This window comes from Leptonychotes weddellii, chromosome 7 (genome assembly GCF_054177405.1).
Source record: "Leptonychotes weddellii isolate Sample4059 chromosome 7, ASM5417740v2, whole genome shotgun sequence".
NCBI lineage: Eukaryota > Metazoa > Chordata > Mammalia > Carnivora > Phocidae > Leptonychotes > Leptonychotes weddellii.
The window spans coordinates 64,708,196-64,726,094 of NC_138375.1; the positions used below are offsets into that span (position 1 = coordinate 64,708,196).

General features: G+C 35.7%; 1 protein-coding gene and 1 long non-coding RNA gene across 3 annotated transcripts in view; both read left to right on the plus strand.

The window, feature by feature from the left end:
- LOC145722635 (uncharacterized) overlaps positions 1 to 14,424 on the plus strand; it is a 15,748-nt gene extending 1,324 nt beyond the window's left edge. Inside the window, exon 2 of the long non-coding RNA XR_014147030.1 lies at positions 2,580 to 14,424. This is a non-coding gene — a long non-coding RNA (uncharacterized LOC145722635). The remainder of the gene's footprint in view (positions 1 to 2,579) is intronic.
- EFNA5 (ephrin A5) overlaps positions 1 to 17,899 on the plus strand; it is a 273,861-nt gene that overhangs the window by 3,297 nt on the left and 252,665 nt on the right. The window lies entirely within an intron of this gene.

The following is a 17,899-nucleotide window of genomic DNA, read 5'->3' on the forward strand; positions in this document are numbered from 1 at the left end:
TATTCTCAAGTCTGTATTCTAATTTGAGGCTTGTGGAAATACCTTTTTATTTGATCGTTACCATTTTGATGATGTTCAAAAGAAAGGATAATGTACCCCTCTCCCAAGAGATTCAGCTCTAACTTTAGTATTCTTAGGGGTTTGTGGGTGCATTTATCTTCATGTGTTGTCACAGTAAAACTTACTTTAAAAAACTAATGTAACTGTGAAAGTAGGGCCTGGTAGGCAGATTTCTCTCTGAAATGTTGAATAAGATGGGTTTTTTTTTGATGTATTAAGAAGATTCAGCTTGGATGTGATTTAAAAACAGCCAATGCAAAATAACTAGTTTAGAAATAAGCACAGTTTATCTCAAAAGATAGGGAAGAAACATTTTAGAAAATTTTCAAGGGTTTACTAAATTTTATAGATTCAATGTTTTACATTTTATTTTTGGTAATAATGTTATTTTGTAAAGTAAGCTAATCATGCTTTCTGATTTTATATAAATCCTATTTTTTTAGGACTTGTTAAACTAATAAGATCAGAAGACTTAATCTTTTAGAAAAAAGTTGAAAACTTTGATTGCAACTTAAACAGATTAATTTTTTTTTCTTAGATAAGTTCAGTAGGCACTTAAGCTCCTAATGAGGGATTCTGTGGCAAAATGAAGTAAATATATTTTAGCTTATACTAATGGAGGTGAACTTGAAATTATGTTTAAATACAATTAGAATTAAGTATTACATCTTGATCACAGGATTTAAATATCTTATATTGTAACTTCTGTAGTCCTAGGAGTTTGTTTTCATTAATGACTCTGTTATACCATTAGCATCCATAGATCTGGATTAACAGAGAAAAAAATATTAAACTTATTTGCTATCAGATAGAATCTATTGTCCTAGGTATTTGCTTCTGGAAAGTGGATGTTCAATTTTCCAAATGCTGGTAACTTTTTAGTTGCTAGTACTTATTGGGTGGCGGGCCAAAAACCAATTTTATGTTTTGAATTGGCACAAATCTCTGAAATAGCAACTGAGAACTATCAATCTGAATAGAAGTATATGTGATAACATTTGCCTAAATGCATCTTCCATATTTTAAAAATTTGGAAAGTTGTCTGGATTTCACCTAAATATAGTAATAGAGTGACCCTTCTAATGTTAGACTGAATTCTGAACCAGCATGTTACTAAGTAACTTTGAGTAATGAATATCTAAATCAAGGAGAATATAGCTATTTGTCTTTAATTTCTTTAAGAATGTAAAAAGCTTTTAAGTAACTTTTTAAAGAGACTTTCAGTAATAAAACTTTATTTACATTATCCCATAGCAGCTACACTTATAGAGATGACTCAATATAAGAACATGCCTCTTAATCTGAAGTGTGCTGTAAACAGTTCGGTGCTTCCAATGAGAATATTCTTTTAAATATTGTGTGTATATTGAAAAGTTCTTGGTTTCTTTTGACCAGTTGCCAAAATGATAATAGGATAATTAAACATGTTGCCTACTAATTGGCATTAATGGGATAATAGTAAAATAATACAGTGGCAAATACTACCAGCATACTTGAAGAATATTGATTCTCCGCACTTAATGCTTTGCTTCTGCTGGGTTCTGAGTATCACCAATTTAAAGTGTTATGCTGTGATGGGAAAAAAAAAATCTCTATAATTCACCCAGAGTATACTAAATTTTAACCTAATCATATGTTTTCTTTGGACTTTTAAAATTCTTGTAGGGACTTGTAAATTAAACATTTCATGTTAGAGTAGCAGGTAATTGACACCATTTAGTTTTGTTAACATGTAATCTTGGAGTTGTGTAAGTGTTATGAATTCTAGGTCAATACTCTCAAACCTTTCTGGCTGACAGATCATTTGTATGTGGCTAAGTAGAGAGAGGTAGTAACCTTTTTTTTTCCCCCCCATCATAATCCTTTGGTTATTTTTTTCCTTTCAAAATAAACTTGTTTTATTTTTTAAAATTGGAGTCATCAGTGTTTTATTATGTATATACTAGTATTCTAGCACTGTGCCTTTTCCACTGACAAATAAAGGAAATCGGTTTGTTTCAAATCTAAGAATTTGGAAAGATGGAAAGTTGATCCTGGTTTTGAATGAATTTTATCACCAAACTTGTACAGGATTAACTTTAGTTTTGAAATTTTAAATGTTTTAAATAATAACATATGTTAGAAACTTAAAAGTTCTTCCAGTAAAAAGCATTATTTAGAATTTTTTAACTTTATTAACTCTGAGCCTCAATGTAATGTATTAGATATAATTGGGTAATTTTATTATTTTGATCTTTTTATCAGAATTTATGTAGACATCCGGATAAAAATAAAGCAGTATGACAGAGATTTATATATCCTGTTTTTACCCTGATCCATTTGCAAAAGACCTGAAGTGAATCTCCCCCCCCCTTTTTTTTTACTTTACAAATTGGTGTAATGCTTCTTGTTTTGGGGCACTTTTCTGTAAATGTTTGAAAAGAAAAATTAGCTACTGAGATGTTTGTTCCATCCATTTTATGAGTTATATATTCATAGTAAGCTCTCAGAAATAGTCAACTGTCTTTTTTTTTTTTTAGGTGACTGGAACATCAGTGCTATTTGAGGCATACTTGGCTGTACAGTCTAATTTGGCATTTCCAGCATGAGACCAAGGTCAATAAACTCCCTGTGATTAAAAGAATCAGAGAGAGCCTTCAGTTGTCCATTACTCCCTGTTAGTTGATTTTAGTGGTATTAACTAAACCATTGGCTCACTGAAGGAATATCTTGTTGCCATGTGTGTTCTGGCTGATAATCAATAGCTGTAGAGGCTTCCACCTTTGAAGGCTGAAGATCAGGTTTGGAAGGAGCACTTAGTTATTTGGGGGCAAATTAACCTTGTGAATTTCTTGCCATTTAATCTTGCAAGATGCCTTCTGAACAGGCATTACATTGCATTCTGTCCACTGGCCTGATTTCCTGTTGGATAGGGACAGATAAAGATGAGCGCCTTCTCTTCTCCCCTGTTGCTATGAACCACACAAGCTACCAGCTTCATGCTGGGCCAAGAAAATGAATGAATACAATTAGTCCTTCAGGAGTCCTGGCCTTCGCAAGCTTGGGAGAAGAATATGCTAAAAGAATGTATCTTTGAGGAAGAGAATACATTAAAATACAAAGTGGAACAAAACTAAGAAAATGTTAACAGAATTTTACATGTGGGTAGCATTTATTTATTGTTTAGTGGGTTTTTTCCCCAGTATAAATCATTTGCTTTAATAGTTTTTTTAAAAAGATGCAACTCAACCCTTTTCATTTTTGTATTTGTTTTGAATAACTTCCAGTAGCAATGATGATTTTAAAAGTTACATTTTATTTTTAGTAAGGAACCAGTCTATGTTGACTGATTCCATATTACCAATTTTCTTTTTAGAAACAGTATATAAACTGTTAAAATAACAGCTCTGATTAGAATGTTCATGTTGGAAAGGAAGCCTGTGTGTCCCTAAGTACAGTGAAGAAGGCCCTGGCCACTTACCCAGGATATTCAGACAGGATCAGTTTTCCGAACTGAGAAAAAATTGCCTTTTGATCATTTGTGACGGATAACACCTTCATATTCAGATATAAAAACCTCAAAGAGGAGGATAAGAAATGATCTATTAATATTCACTTTTAGTAATTTGTCTTATGGTGGTGGTCTTAGACAGCTAAACATCAATAAATGGCTGTCTCTTTTAAGGGCCTGATTTATATTATTAGATTTATATTTTCATTTGCTTCTGAACCTATATCCTGACCTGTTTTGTAGAAAAGTTTCTTGTGATTAATTTGAATTTCCAGTGTTTTGAATGGGATATTACTCACAACCAGGAGGTCTATTTCCTCCTAAATTTGTCTGCATTTAGGTCTTTTTTAAGTCAGTAGTAAACAAGGCAGCCCAAAGACAATAGAACCGCTTAGTTTAGAATTAAAAAGTAATAAGGTGGTTTTTTTGTACTATAACTATTATACATAGTTCGATTATAAATGAAAAAAGTTCCCTGTATCTTAGTATTCTTGATAATCTCTACTCCTTGTTGCACTTTGAAGGATTTATTGTAAACTGCTGAAATCTGTGCACTGTTTTGTAATGCGGAATGTGTGTGGATATAAACTCTTGGTTTTGAGGCTTTTGAGTATAGTTTTCAAACAGCCATGGATTTCAATAAAAACATTATTTTAAAAAAGTGAAAACTCCTACTTAAGTTAGCTAGTTGCTGGGAGACGGGAGTGTACCACAGTCATGGTTACCTGAGCTTTCATTCAGGTAGAGTTCTATCATTTTCAATAAGGAAAAATAAACCTTTGTCATCTTTAGAAACATCCTTCATACAATTGACAGTTGACAGGTTGAAGAAAATGTTACTGTCAGGTCTTATTTTCCAGTCAAGTGAGAAATAAAAATAGTTTTGAGTGATTTTTAAGAAAATCTATTTAAAAATTATTTCAAAATGTAGGGGAATGCTTTTAATATTTATTATGTATGTCATAGAATTAATCTGCCATTTGCTTCAGGGAAGGTCAGCAAAGTGCAATTCAAGGAGAGACTCTGACAGTTAAGTTCCTAGGCTGTTTACTTTAAAAAGTCCAATACAGTTGTTGTGTTTGTAATAAGATATCACTGGATGTTTTATGATGGCATTCTTTAAGACATGTAAATACATCAGTATTATTCCTGTAATTATTTATCAAGTGACCCGTTTTCCATGACTGATGATCATGATTCTGCTGTGACGTGGGAATTCTGGTCATGTGATATCTGTATGTTTATGCATTGGACAGTTATGTTATTGGCACACAAAGATCAGACCTTTTTAAAAAATTGCTATTAATAATTTTAAATAACTGCACAGTGTAATGTATAGGTTTCCATGTGGAAATGTGTGAATACATGCTTGGAGATTAGGGAAAAAAGATGACTAAGTTTTTGCTCCCCAATTTAGAAAGGCTAGATTTTTGGCTTTCTGTTAAATCAGAGGTGTTTTTTTGTTTTTGTTTTTTAGAAGCAGCCATCTTGTTTTAAGACCGATTTTATTTCTTTCATGAAAATGGTCTGGAAATGAAAATGGACAATAGAAAAGGACTAAACCACTTTATAATAATTTTGGCAGGGCTCTACATTTAAAGCTCTCTCAAATTATTTGTGAGCTCATTAGAATGCTATTTTCTTGTATTTAGTTGAAAAAAAGGGAAGTTTTAATTTAGTAATAATATATTTTAAATCCAGGCATATTTTAATGTTAAATGTTGGGCTGTACCATGTTTACATACGTATTTTTGTTTTGTAGCTTATAATTTGTTGTTAATTTCAAAGTAGTATATTAAAAGCTCCTATGGTCACCCCCCCAAATCCTGATTTCCTTTTTTTGATTGTTCTAAGTAGGCCTTTTTATGTCAACCAACGTATTTTTTTTCCGCAAATCACTCAGCAGTACCAAGAATCTTTCTCTCGTAAGAGGTGCTGATAAAAATATAGGTATCTTTCAAAATGAAACATTTGGGATGCTTTCAGAAGCATTATGTGAGATCAGAGCCTTTTTGTCCCTGAAATATAGGCTTTCATTCTCTCATTACTAACTGTTCTTATGGGTTCTTATAGAAAATAGAGAAAATTATATTGGAAGTAGATTCATATTTGTTATTAAAAATTATGAGAATATATCAACCGAGTCTGCTATATTTTCCACCACATTTTGTATTTTTTGATACATTTGGAAGAACATGTGGCCTAGTAAAGTTTACCAAAAATTTATAGTAAACTTCTTGCTACTGCATCTGTTTGATGATGTCTGGGAACATTATTCCCATGAACTGCAGTAAAAACAGAACTTCCTTAAGATTAATTTCAGAGTAACCTGACTCAGTCAGTCTGATTAAACTGGGCACAGATTGAAAACTACTTATGTCACAGATTGCTTCAGTTCATTAGAAGTAGGATTTTTGGTGGTTGCAGATGCAATATAAAGGTGATAAATAAAATGCATGTTTTAGGAAGTGGTATACATCTCCTAGACTCCTTATTTGAAGTCCAGGTATGAGCTGATAGTTTTTGTACTGCAAAGCTTTCCTCTGATATCCATCATCCATCCATTTTTGTTTTGTTGTTTTGTTTTGTTTTTTGGCTGATGGAGAAGACTAGAATATCTGAGTGTCCAAAGTGACCTTTTTGTTTTAAATGGACTAATAAATACTATTGTTTTTTCTTGTTGCTTCTAAGCTGTCAGAGTGTCCATTCTAAGTCTTATTAGTGACTTATTTATGTATGTAGAAACTATAGTTAACAACTAGCTCTTGCTTTGTGTTGTGAAAATACATATTAGGAAACTCCTTTGTCATGTTAAAATGCAGTTTTATGGTTTGAATAAAATCAAGGCATGGCTTATTTTGGTTGGATAATTATAGTGCAAATTGTGATCTGGATTTTGATGGTGGTAGACATGATACTTGGTGTCTCATGTTCCACAGACACCCGTGGGACATACGGCTTTGTCACATTTACCGAACTTTAATAATGTGTGTGCTGGGGGGGGCTTAACCTCTTGGTTAGGTTTTTTTATAGTACTTAATTTTATGGAAACAAATGGGAATAGAAAGAAAAGGAAGACTAATTCTGAATATGGGGAAATGATCCTTTGTGTTTAACAATTAGGTTAAACAAAGTGGGAGCAAATGAGCCTCGTTCCCCTTCTATTGTTTCAGGGCAAGAAAATACAGACAGATGTCGGAATGTGGAAGCTGTGACCTCTGACCCACATAGCATGGCCGCTGCCATGGCACACAAGTGTCCTGAGCCACCATAGTAGCAGGATGCTTTTTTGAAGTGACTGACACTTTGAGATGGAGAACCTGAAACTGATTCTGTAGCTATTTGCAGGTCTCTGAACTATCAGTCTTTTTAGCTTCACTTTTAAGTTCCTCACCTTACCTTTTATGAAAAATGTTTCTTTGTTTGGCTCAGACAGAGCTTTTGTGACTTCTGGATGGGTTCTGTATTCCTGTAGCCACTATCAATCTTTGCCTCCCAATAAATTCATTCGTCGGGTTGGGATAATGGAGGAGGCGCAGATGTATGGTTCTGCTGCACCAAAGCGTTTGTCTGCTTTATTTAACTAATATCTATATTTTAAAGACAGATGAAAGCGCTGGTTTTATTAAAGGCCCTTTCTTTTAGTTTCTGTCCTGCAATCTTGCCAATAACCCTTGGGTTCAGACAGACCATTAATGTTTTAGATACTGTGGCATTCAGTGTTTTCTTCATATATTTGTTTACTGTTACTGCTTCAATAAACTTTTATGCCTATTTCGGTAGTTTTCTGGCGGGGGCTCCATTTATTAAAATTTAGTGACCCAGCACAAAGAAGGGTACAGTTCAAATCGTGGTGCTTTTGACAGGGTTTTGTGTCAAACTCGAGAAAATAATAGGGAAATGAAAGCTGCCAAAATGTGTCTCCCAATTACTAATTAATCAGGCGAGAAAGGACCTCAGTGACAGATCTGGTGTCTGCCATGACAGCAACTCGGGGGGATGCTTTATTTTAAATACTGTATAAAACAAATTAAAGTAAGCCTCAGGGAATGGAGCACCCAGATATTTGATTTCACAAGTGCTAATTTAATTCCATGAAAAGCAAAGCAAAAAGCAAAATTTGAAACTGCGTCTTTGTACTCTTCACTGATAGTATCAAAACAAGCTATTCTAAAGAGTATTTCCCTTATTAATAAACAATGCCTTTATTCTTATTAATATTTTAGCACAGATACAGTAGTATTCTTGGTTTTAGGATCCATAGAGCATTTTATACCTACTTTATTGTCAGTAGAGACTCAGGGAAAAATTCAAAATTTTTTCATCATATGCCTGTCATCAGTGTTTTGAGAATTACTGTAACTGAAGAACTAACCTTTTTTCCTCCCCTGCAAATATATATTTTTGCTGTTCCAGAGGTTCCCTTCTCTTCTGGCAATGTTCCCATTATGGTTGCTGGACCCATAATTAAATGCCTGTTATTAGTGTATTTTTTCCATAGCATTTACAACATCAAAAGAAAAGGGTCTTGTATGGAACTATAGCTGTCAGGGGAACAATGAAAACTAATTACACACTCAGCTATCACCATTGTCAACTATACTCTTGGGAAAACAAAAACATGACAAAGTGTGGGTGTTGGGTGGGGTGTGTATACATATATAGGATATTCCATATGAATATATACGTATGGGGTCAGACATATCGGATGACCCAACTTGAAACTCTGTGTTCCCGGAAACAAAACAAAAAGGCATAAAAGACCATCTGATTCAGTTAATTAAGAAGAAACAAAGCAGTTCTTTATTAGGAAGTGAGTCCTTACTTTGGTATCCCTCCCTTATTATATGGACTGAGAGAACCAGCAGTAATTTTGACTCTGAATACCTCATTATTTTGAGTTTTACTTTGGAATGGTCTTGTTATCGATACATTTATAGATGCTGTTAATGTATCTGATTATTTCTTACAGTTACCTCTTTTATAAATTGTTACTTCCTAGCTCTAGATTTTTGTGTTGATATCTGGTTATTTGAGAACTAATTACCTAATTTGTTTATTATGTAGATCTCTCTATCACAGTCTTTCCCTTTTGATGGCTTTGGCCATTTTACTATTTCTGGGCCTGTGCGATTGGTGGGTGGATTTGAGAAAGAAAATAAAACTAAAAAATGACATTTCTGAAACTTAGGTCAGCTTTGGTGTGAGATTTGGTAAGAAAAGACTTTGAGGCTATTGAATAACATGAGGTTTTGGAATCAATTTTGGATTTCAATCATCCGTGCCATCCCTGTTCTCTGGTACTATGTGGAATTGGGACTTGGCCCTAGATAATGTTTTCCGTTACTGTCTTGATTCCTTGGGTGAATTCTCTGTAGTATACTTAAAATCAAAGCCAAATGGGTGAATTTAGGAATTATATATTGATTTTAACTTATTTTTCCAAAGTTTTCACATTAAAGCAATATTATAGCTAATATCTAAGCATAATAATATATTCCTGTATTGAATATCTAAAAGTGACAATTGATGAAGTATCTATTGAGTGATACATACAAGCACTGTGAGGCCCACAGCTGCTTCAGAGATGATGATAGCATCTGTACCCTGAGGGAACTTGCAGTTTTGTGCAGTTACAACAATTTTATACACAGAGTAGATAGTACTATAAGAGATGTTCACACATGGATTTATTCAGCAAATATTTATTGAGTGTCCACTGTGGGCCAGGTATTGTTCTTGTACTGGAGATATCACAGTAAACAGTATAAACAGCATCCCTGCATGAAGCATTTGGTTAGCAATTTCTAGATCACTGCTTCTCACAGTCTAATTGCATGCAGATCCTCTGGAGGTCTTGCTGAAATACAGGTTTTAATTCAGCGGATCTGGGACAGGGCCCTGCTAGTGTGCATTTCTAACAAGCTCCAGGTTATATGATGCAGTTGGCCTGTGCACCACAGTTTGGGTAGCAAGTTTCTAGGTAAGTCAGTGGGGAGAGAGATTATTTCCGGCTCCTCATCAAGGACTCTTGGTTGTATTTGCCCTAAACTTCCTATAGAGTTCTATAATTTCTAAAATGGCTTAGTGTTTGCACAAGGGAAAGTGATTTGTCTTAAGACCTAGTAGTCTTCATTTTTAGCACTTTCCCCCAAATCTCAAATCAAATAGCTTTTCCTATTGAGGTGTATGCGTCATTAAAAATCCACCACGAACAAAAGTAATAGGCCAGGGGTTTTGTTGTAAGTTTTGCTTAGACAGATTCTATTGGAGTGAAAATACTGCCTTGGTCCAAAAAGTTTTAGGAGGATCCTGTCATAAATGTCTCAGGATATTTATTTGCAAACCCTCCCCAGATGTATTTTATGTGGCAATGCCAGAATTACACCTCAGAAACAGATTTTTAACACTTTCCCATTTAAATTGGAATGCTTAAATGAACCCCAAATGTTCATTTTACATTCAGCAGAGAAGATGACTAATAGTGTGTCTGCTTCTACTGGCTGGGTGTGTTGTGGGTGGCTCTGACGGGAGCCTACGCTTCCAATGGAGTTAAGAGAGACTTGGGGGGAGATTCATTCCTGCTTTAAAATTCTCTGGTTCTAGTGTCCTTTGTGGGAAATCTTTGTTCCTCCACAGTCCAGGTAATATAAAGTCTGTAAATATGCTTCCACGTTTTTCAGTCTGTATATCATTTGATTTGCAGAACAAATATCATGGGATGCTTGCATTAACAAATAAAGGATGGAACTAGTTAAATTCAGATTACTCTGCCTCCTTACCCTTTTTGTTCTTCACTCTGTGTGTATAAATACAATATTACTAATCTCCTAAGTGAACTTTAAAGTCTTTGAAAGCATCAGTGAGTTGACTTACTTAACCAAAATTACCTCTATGGAACAATTGTAAAAAGAAAGATGGAGCTGTTTGTACTGTAAATCAGCTATATTTTAATAAAAACAAAAAAAGAGGGAAAGGATGGTGAGCCCTCTTAATTCAGGTATCCTTTTATTTTTATAACAGTTTTTGCCAACATTTTTTATAATTGCCAAACAGAAACAAATCTTTTCATTTTTAAATCCTTGACAAAATGGATTTAATTAAAACACTGGGTAGCATTTTATAAGAACTATGACTCTTATTAAGAACAGTAAATAAGGATGTTAACGTTCAGAGGTTTTTTTTGTAGGTTTATTCTTATGCTCACCATATAAGTAAGCATTCAGAGATAATGACTTTGAAATGACATCTGCTTAGTTTCTAGTTTTATGATTCTCACTGACACAGGAATTTGAGAATCTTCTGTGATTATGTGTGAACTTACGTGGTTCCTAAAAGTGAAGTATACTATGTGCTTAGAAGATTATTACATTTAGAAATAGGATATCTTCATTGATTAAAATGAAGTCATTTGCATATCTCTAAAGAATGGTTTTGTTCAAAATGAGTGGATACACCTAAGATTTGTGCTCATCGCCATGCTCAGGTGAAGTAGAAGATGTTGAATAGTTCTAATTATTGTGTGTTGACCTTCATTTTAGAAAAGGGAGGAAATAAGTACATTAAATAGTTTTTATTTAACTCATTAACAGTGATTTCTCATCAGATTAATAGGCTGTAATCAAGTTCTTAGGAACACTGATATGTATACATTTATAGACTGTTTTGACTGCATAAAATAAAAGCAATGAATTCATGTACTTTTTTGTTTTGAGTTTTTATAATAGCAGCTGTTGTGAACATGGCTTTAAGTCGGTTTGGGTGGTATTGTATAGGCAAGAGCTCAGAGAGTGAGATATTTAAAAACCTACCATCAGATTAGATTTTTAAGTTGCCTTTGTAAACATTTTGTTGGTTGTATTTCAGATCTGGCTAAATTTCAGCTCTAGTTGATTCCTAAGTATGCCATTCATAGTGATGAAGCTGAGTCTTAGTTTCTTCACCCTAATCAATAAATGGGCATAATAAAAATAATGTCTCACTCAGATTTGTGAAAATTTAAAGGAAAGTACATCTGTGACAGGACTTTGAAAATGGAGTTATAAAAAGAGTAGAGATTGAAGAGGCCACCTCACATTGTACTGGTGCATCTTTATAATTCTGTACATTCTTGTATGTTGCATAGAAAGCACAAATCAAAACTTCATTTCAGAGCATCATGGTAGAGTTGACTATTTTAAAGATAGGTTGAGTTGTATTTTATGTTTTAGGCTTTATCTTGTGATTTCTACAAGGGTAATGATGTCCAGATAATGACACGTGAGAGGCAGGTCTGCCAGGCCCTTCTTCCCGGGAAGGAATTTTGGATCTCCTTTGTAACATTGGTCAAGTTTATTTTTAATGCCCTCTCGTCTCCTCTCTGTCTCTTCTGTGTTGCTTCTTCTTGACTTTTAAAACCCTAATATTCTGCTTTGGACTTCACAGGTATAATGAGATATCTCCATCTCAAAGGAGAAATTAATGAATACTGACACCCTCTTGGAGAATGCTTGTATTTCCAATGAGGAACTTGTTGAAACAAATCAATTCCTGTCTGGGGCTGTTCCTTACAGGCAGCCTGGCTATCCCTGGGATCCTTGGATTCTTCTGAATCCTGCTGCCAGAAGAACAGGGTTTAGCCTCTTGACGCCTCTGTGCTTAAACAACTCCTGTTATCGACTGCTTTTAAACTTAGTACGTATTAATTATACACGCACTGATGTTAGGAACATAAATAGATCATAACAGCATCTAGCTGAGAAAGGAAACAGAATTTGTCAAGGAACACATATTTTAATGCATTGAAACCTGAGTAACCCATTACTGTCAAAGGGCCACTTTTCTGTAGAATTGTCTGGTGGTTATTCAAAGCAGGTTTTACTTCATATGTTTATAGTTATTTAGGAGAATAGCAAATGTGCCTGTTACTTGTTTTAAAATTGCAATCATATACTTACACGATTATTTTATAATGTTGTTTTACTCCTGAATATATAAACCTCACTTAGACCAAAAAAAAACCAAAAATAGTAATTTATAAGGAAAATTATCAATGATCTATGTGCTGTACCCAGAGATTTAGTGACAACTGAGGGCAGCACTTGGCAAGTAGCAATAAAAGTAAAAATATTGAATAACAAATTATTTGCAAGAGCACTGATAACTGCACAACTGGTTTTCCTTAGAAGTTCAGTGTTCTGATACTTAGAATTGCTGTGCTCACTAGAATGTTAGATTGACCTTTGTTACTCTTGCATCATTTTACAGAAAAGCAGATTTCTTTTGTCCTCCCTAAATTGGAAGTTAAGATTTATCAAGGGAATGAGCTTGCTGTGTGTTTATTTCAAGTGTAAAACTTCGTAATTTTGTGTTACTTGGATTCGGTGTCTGATGAATGATTAATGGTTACAATCCCTCTCTTGTTCTAGGCTTCCTTTCTTGGCAAAAGGGTACGCAAGAAGTTTAAGTTTTGATGACTTACTTATTGACACTTTGTATTATTGAAAAAAAAATTCCTTATACTCTTACATACCAGTTCAAAAATATCAGCCAGAGACTTCATCTCAGCTAGGCTGGCTCAGTATATTCTTTCCACGAGAGCATGCTGATTGATCAAATTGAGTGTATGGCAATCCAGTAATTCCTTAAGATGTTGAAATGATTGAATTGAGTTGCATTTTAATTATTTAGTTTTTATTAATACAGTAAATAATGTAGTAAAGATTAGAGCTGAACATATTCCCGTGCATTTGATGAATTTAGACAAACATAACTGAACAAGCCAATCCTAGTATGCCTAACCTTTTACCTCATATTTTTTGGAGGAGGGGTGATTTGAATTTTCTTCATTCTCTTTGTGAAATGCCAAATTATGTCAATGTATTTTACATGCATAGAATATAGACGATGGTGATGACTTTTTTATTTGAATGGAATAATGAGCTTTATAATTGGTTATAGCAGACAACTATGAATTTCTTTCCTCAGGTATCTAACTGGAATTTTTAGTAATTTTATATGGCCTTAATCATTTTAGTAAAATTTCACCACTGTCACTCCAGGTTAGTTTTATTACAGTTGACTTTTTTTTTTTAAATTAAGTCAACTGGGCAAATATAAAACTATTTACAGTTAAATAGTTCTATTTTTAATTATGTGAGTATCTCTACATTTATCTCAACAAAAGGCAGTGTAAATCCACCGGCAAACTCCTTTGACTGTGATGGAGTATTACAGCCAACTGTCTACCCTTCCTACCCATCTTCCCCCTGCCATCCTGTAGTAAGCCACTTTCACTAGTTGGGGAGATGGACTTTTTTTTTTTTTTTCCAGTTACTCTTTTCAAAGGCAAAGACCAGCCTCCCCGATATTGCCCAGATAGCAGACACATGTACTTATTCTATGTAAATATCATATGGTATTTACCTTAGCATACTCTTAGTTCACAGTGTTTGAGAATCACAGCTTCATTTTAGAACACACTTGGATTGGTAGTATACATAAGATCTGGTTTGGAAGTCAGTCAAGGAATATGGACTAACCACGTGGGGTCCTTGCATTGCCGCTCCAGGCAGAGTAGGCAAATATTGGCAAGCTTTGGGTGCTTGATAAGATCAGACCCCTGCTCACAAGATATACAGGGGTCACATTAAGTGGATTTGCACTTCAGCCTGATACGAAGTTTTAAGACCGCAGTAATCAGTGTTGGAAGACGATTGGTTTTTCTTGTTATAAATTGCTAATTAGTATTGAAAGTTTAACCTGTTTTGTGGAACAGCCTCCCTTATTTTCTCTGAGAAAGTGGTTTGGACAGTAATCTGTTTACTCTGTCTCTACCAACTGCACTACCCCTTGCCCCTGTGTTAAAATAAAATCTAGAAACCTCCGGGGACCCCCCCCCCCCACTGTTGAGTTCTGCTTGGAAGGAGCTTTAAAACGGTGGCTCCAAACTGAAGTAAATATTGACTGGGTCTGGAGCTGAGGCCTGCTCAAAGCCTCCCATTGTTCCCCCTTAGTCAGCACCCCAGAGCCAGGCTCAAGTGCGCATGTGTTAGGAGGAGAAGAAAGGCTGCGGAGGGAAATTAAGCGGGCCCACAGCTGAACTCATAAATGCGCGCCCTATGGAGGAAAGGGAAGCCGACTACAAAGCCGGCAGGAGCTTATGCTGGGTTACAGAGAATTTGAGAGACTGAAGTGCAGAAGCACTCTCTGCCCTATCTGTTTCGGAGAAGTTTACAGTACATGAAGCTGTTGGTCTTGGTGGGTCCATCCTCCCATCTCTGAGTGAAACCCTCCTGCCAGTGATGGGGTCTTCTCAAGGGCAAATGAAATGTCGCATTCTGGTGGACTTGAAAGAAAGATGAGGGGTAAACCTGGATTCCAGAAGAATCCTTCTCCCTCCCTGATACCTGTTCTGAGGCCTCTGTCAGCCTTTTTTCCTTCAGCTGTCATGTCAGATTACACACTCTCTTGGGTCTCCTAAGTGCTTCGGTATCCCCGGGGTATCGGATGGGTGCGGGGGAACCATATGCCATCTGAAATGAAAGTTCTGAAGTTCCGAAGAGGGGATGTTCTTATTATATGAAAATTTTTTACTTTTTTTTTTTTTTGAGCAAGGAAAGTTAAATCATTTAAATATGGAACAGATTCCCTTGTTTAAAGTGGAGTACTTTGAGTAAAAGCTGCCTGTATTTTTACCATTCAATTCAAGAACCCAAACAGCTGGCTGACTTATGTTTTAGTGAAAACCACCCCAGTACATTTACTAACTGGAAAAGTAAACATCCTTAAAAAGAAATCCTCATGTGTCCTGACTGCAAAGTGATTTTTAATAAATATACAGTAAAACCAACAGTGTATTTGAATTGTTACTCATTTTGACTGATATTGTAAGCACCCCTTCATCTTAAATGCCTGGTCTTCTGTGATATTTGATGTGAACATGTCAGTGCTAAAGACCACATGCAGGCAAATGCCAAGACAATTAGAAAAATTCATTAATTGTCAAGGCAGTGATCAAAATGTTCTGCTTCACTCAGGGTACTAATAATGAACAACAAAACAAATAATGTCACAATAAAGCATGGAATGCTGTGGACAGAGAGAAAGAACATCTGTTCAGGGGTAAAAGGAACTACTTCCTAAAATAATAATTTAGTCTTTGGATGATGGTTATCATTTTAATAGAGATGGGGGAGAAGTAATAGAGGAATATTACAGAGATCCATAGCAACTGGACTAAAGACCTGCTGGCTATAACTGTGTACATGGATTTGGGGGATACCCCGAAAGTAGTTTATTCAGAGTGAAGGGGATCTGGGGAAAGTATCTGAGACAGAAAGGTGGGTTAGCCACATTGTAAGGTGTCACTGTGAGGCTGGGTTTCTAATATCAAGGGGTAGGGTCATTCCGATGAATTGCTCTTTATAGTGGATGAATTAACAGGGTTCTCATATGTATTCTAATTGTACTGCACTGTTGTGTATCTTAGCCACGGTTTAATTGCTTTGTAAATAGTACTGAATACTGGAAATGCTTATGTTCTTCCAATTAGGCTTGTTTTGTAAGTGGTTAGATGGTAAGGTGGTAAAAATTAGGACAATTTTAATATTTCCAGACAGAACTTGGGGGAGTGCTATTGTATCTGAGTTGTTTCACTGATTTATGGACTGAGCAGTTGTTTCCAAACTTCTTTTTTAACCAAAAAAACATTGGTCATAAAAATCATTAGCAGAAACCTATTATGTAAAACAGAAAAAGAAAGAAAGAAAGAAAAGGAAAAACCACCCAATAAAGTAGCAGGTTATACTTAGGAAAGCTTGGGATCTGGGGCTCTGCCCACCTCTCTTCCCAAGCTTCTGAGAGGCCTATGAAGACCCTGAATGGCTCTTTGAATAAGATTTTCCAAACCCCTAAATAGCACCTTGGTGGCTATTCGGAGGTGAGTAGGAGGGATTCACTTTTGCTTTTATAGGCCACAGAAGCACTTGTGTGTGCCCCTCTAGAAATGGAAGCCTTCCTGAATAGCTTCTATTCATTGAGCACTTAATGTATACCATTACCGACTTCACATTCATTATCATTTATTTAATCCTGACAACAGCGTTTATGAGGGAGGCATTACAATGATCGTTGTTTTACAGATGAGAAAACTGAGTTTTAGATGCTTTGAACTTGGCCAGGAAGTGGCCTGTGACCCCTCAGGCGGGCTGTGTGGAGTGACACACTTTGTCTAACAGAACTCAGCAAAATGTTAAAAGGTGATGTTGGGGCCAAATTTCCAAGGAGGCACAGTGGAGGAGAATGATGGAGGACTGTGTGTATACTGATCTGAAAAGAGGATTAAAAATGCACACTTACATTCCTTCTTGTTGAGCGTTTTAATGAACTGAGAGGTAGCAGACCACAACTTGCACTCACACCAGGTAATCTGTACAGCCAGAGGTTAAATGTTTTGTGGACTGGGTTTTTGGAGCTAATGGTGAGGCCTCATGTATATACCGTGTGTATTGTATGGGAAGAATAATCCAACTGCCAGGCCGCTCACACGTCAGCTGGCCTTCCTCCTCAGCATTCAGGTACGCTTGATTTCTGAGGGCTGGCCAAGGGACAGAGCTATTTTTAAAGAATTTCACAAGAAATTCTGAATATTCCTTGAGTAAAAGTTTCAGAGTTTAACAATCATATGGTCAGGAAATTTTTGCCTATATTTAATCTAAATTTCTGCTCTTTCAGTCAGTTTTGGTTTACATAGTAACAATATGGATTTATTTAAAAAATTTTAAATGCAGCTTTGCCTACTTCGTAGTAAACACATCTTCGGCAAGAAATAAGTGTTTTTTAAGCTATAGGAAGCAGAATATGAATGCTTGAATTGACTCTATGTTCTTTTGTGTTCCAAATCCATCCCCCCTGCCCCCCATCTCATTTCCCTTCCTGTTGCTTCCTTCCATCACAGGAGGTTTTGCCCTATATAGCTTAACAGCCAGTAAATTATTCCTGATTAGTTTCAAAGACAAAAGTCTCCTGATAGGATGTGGGTGGATCAGGTTCCCACCTAATCTCCAGAAGAACAACATGCAGGGGAAAGAAAGAGTTTTGGCACCTTATCCATTACGGACATCTGCTTTGTTAGACTAACCCGGGTCTTTGAGTTGAAACGTGTGCCTGGACATGTTAGGTGATCCATCCCTCGTGCACAACCCTTTGTGCCTCTGTGGTGGAAGTTGCCACCCCTTCTTCCACTTTAGTTGTTTGTATGAATAATGTTGGTATGTGGATAATAGTGTAGTTTGTGTACGCCGTCTGCAATTTTGTCTATGTTCTGTTGCCTTCGCTCGCTCATAGGATTCTTGAGGTCAGGGATTAGGT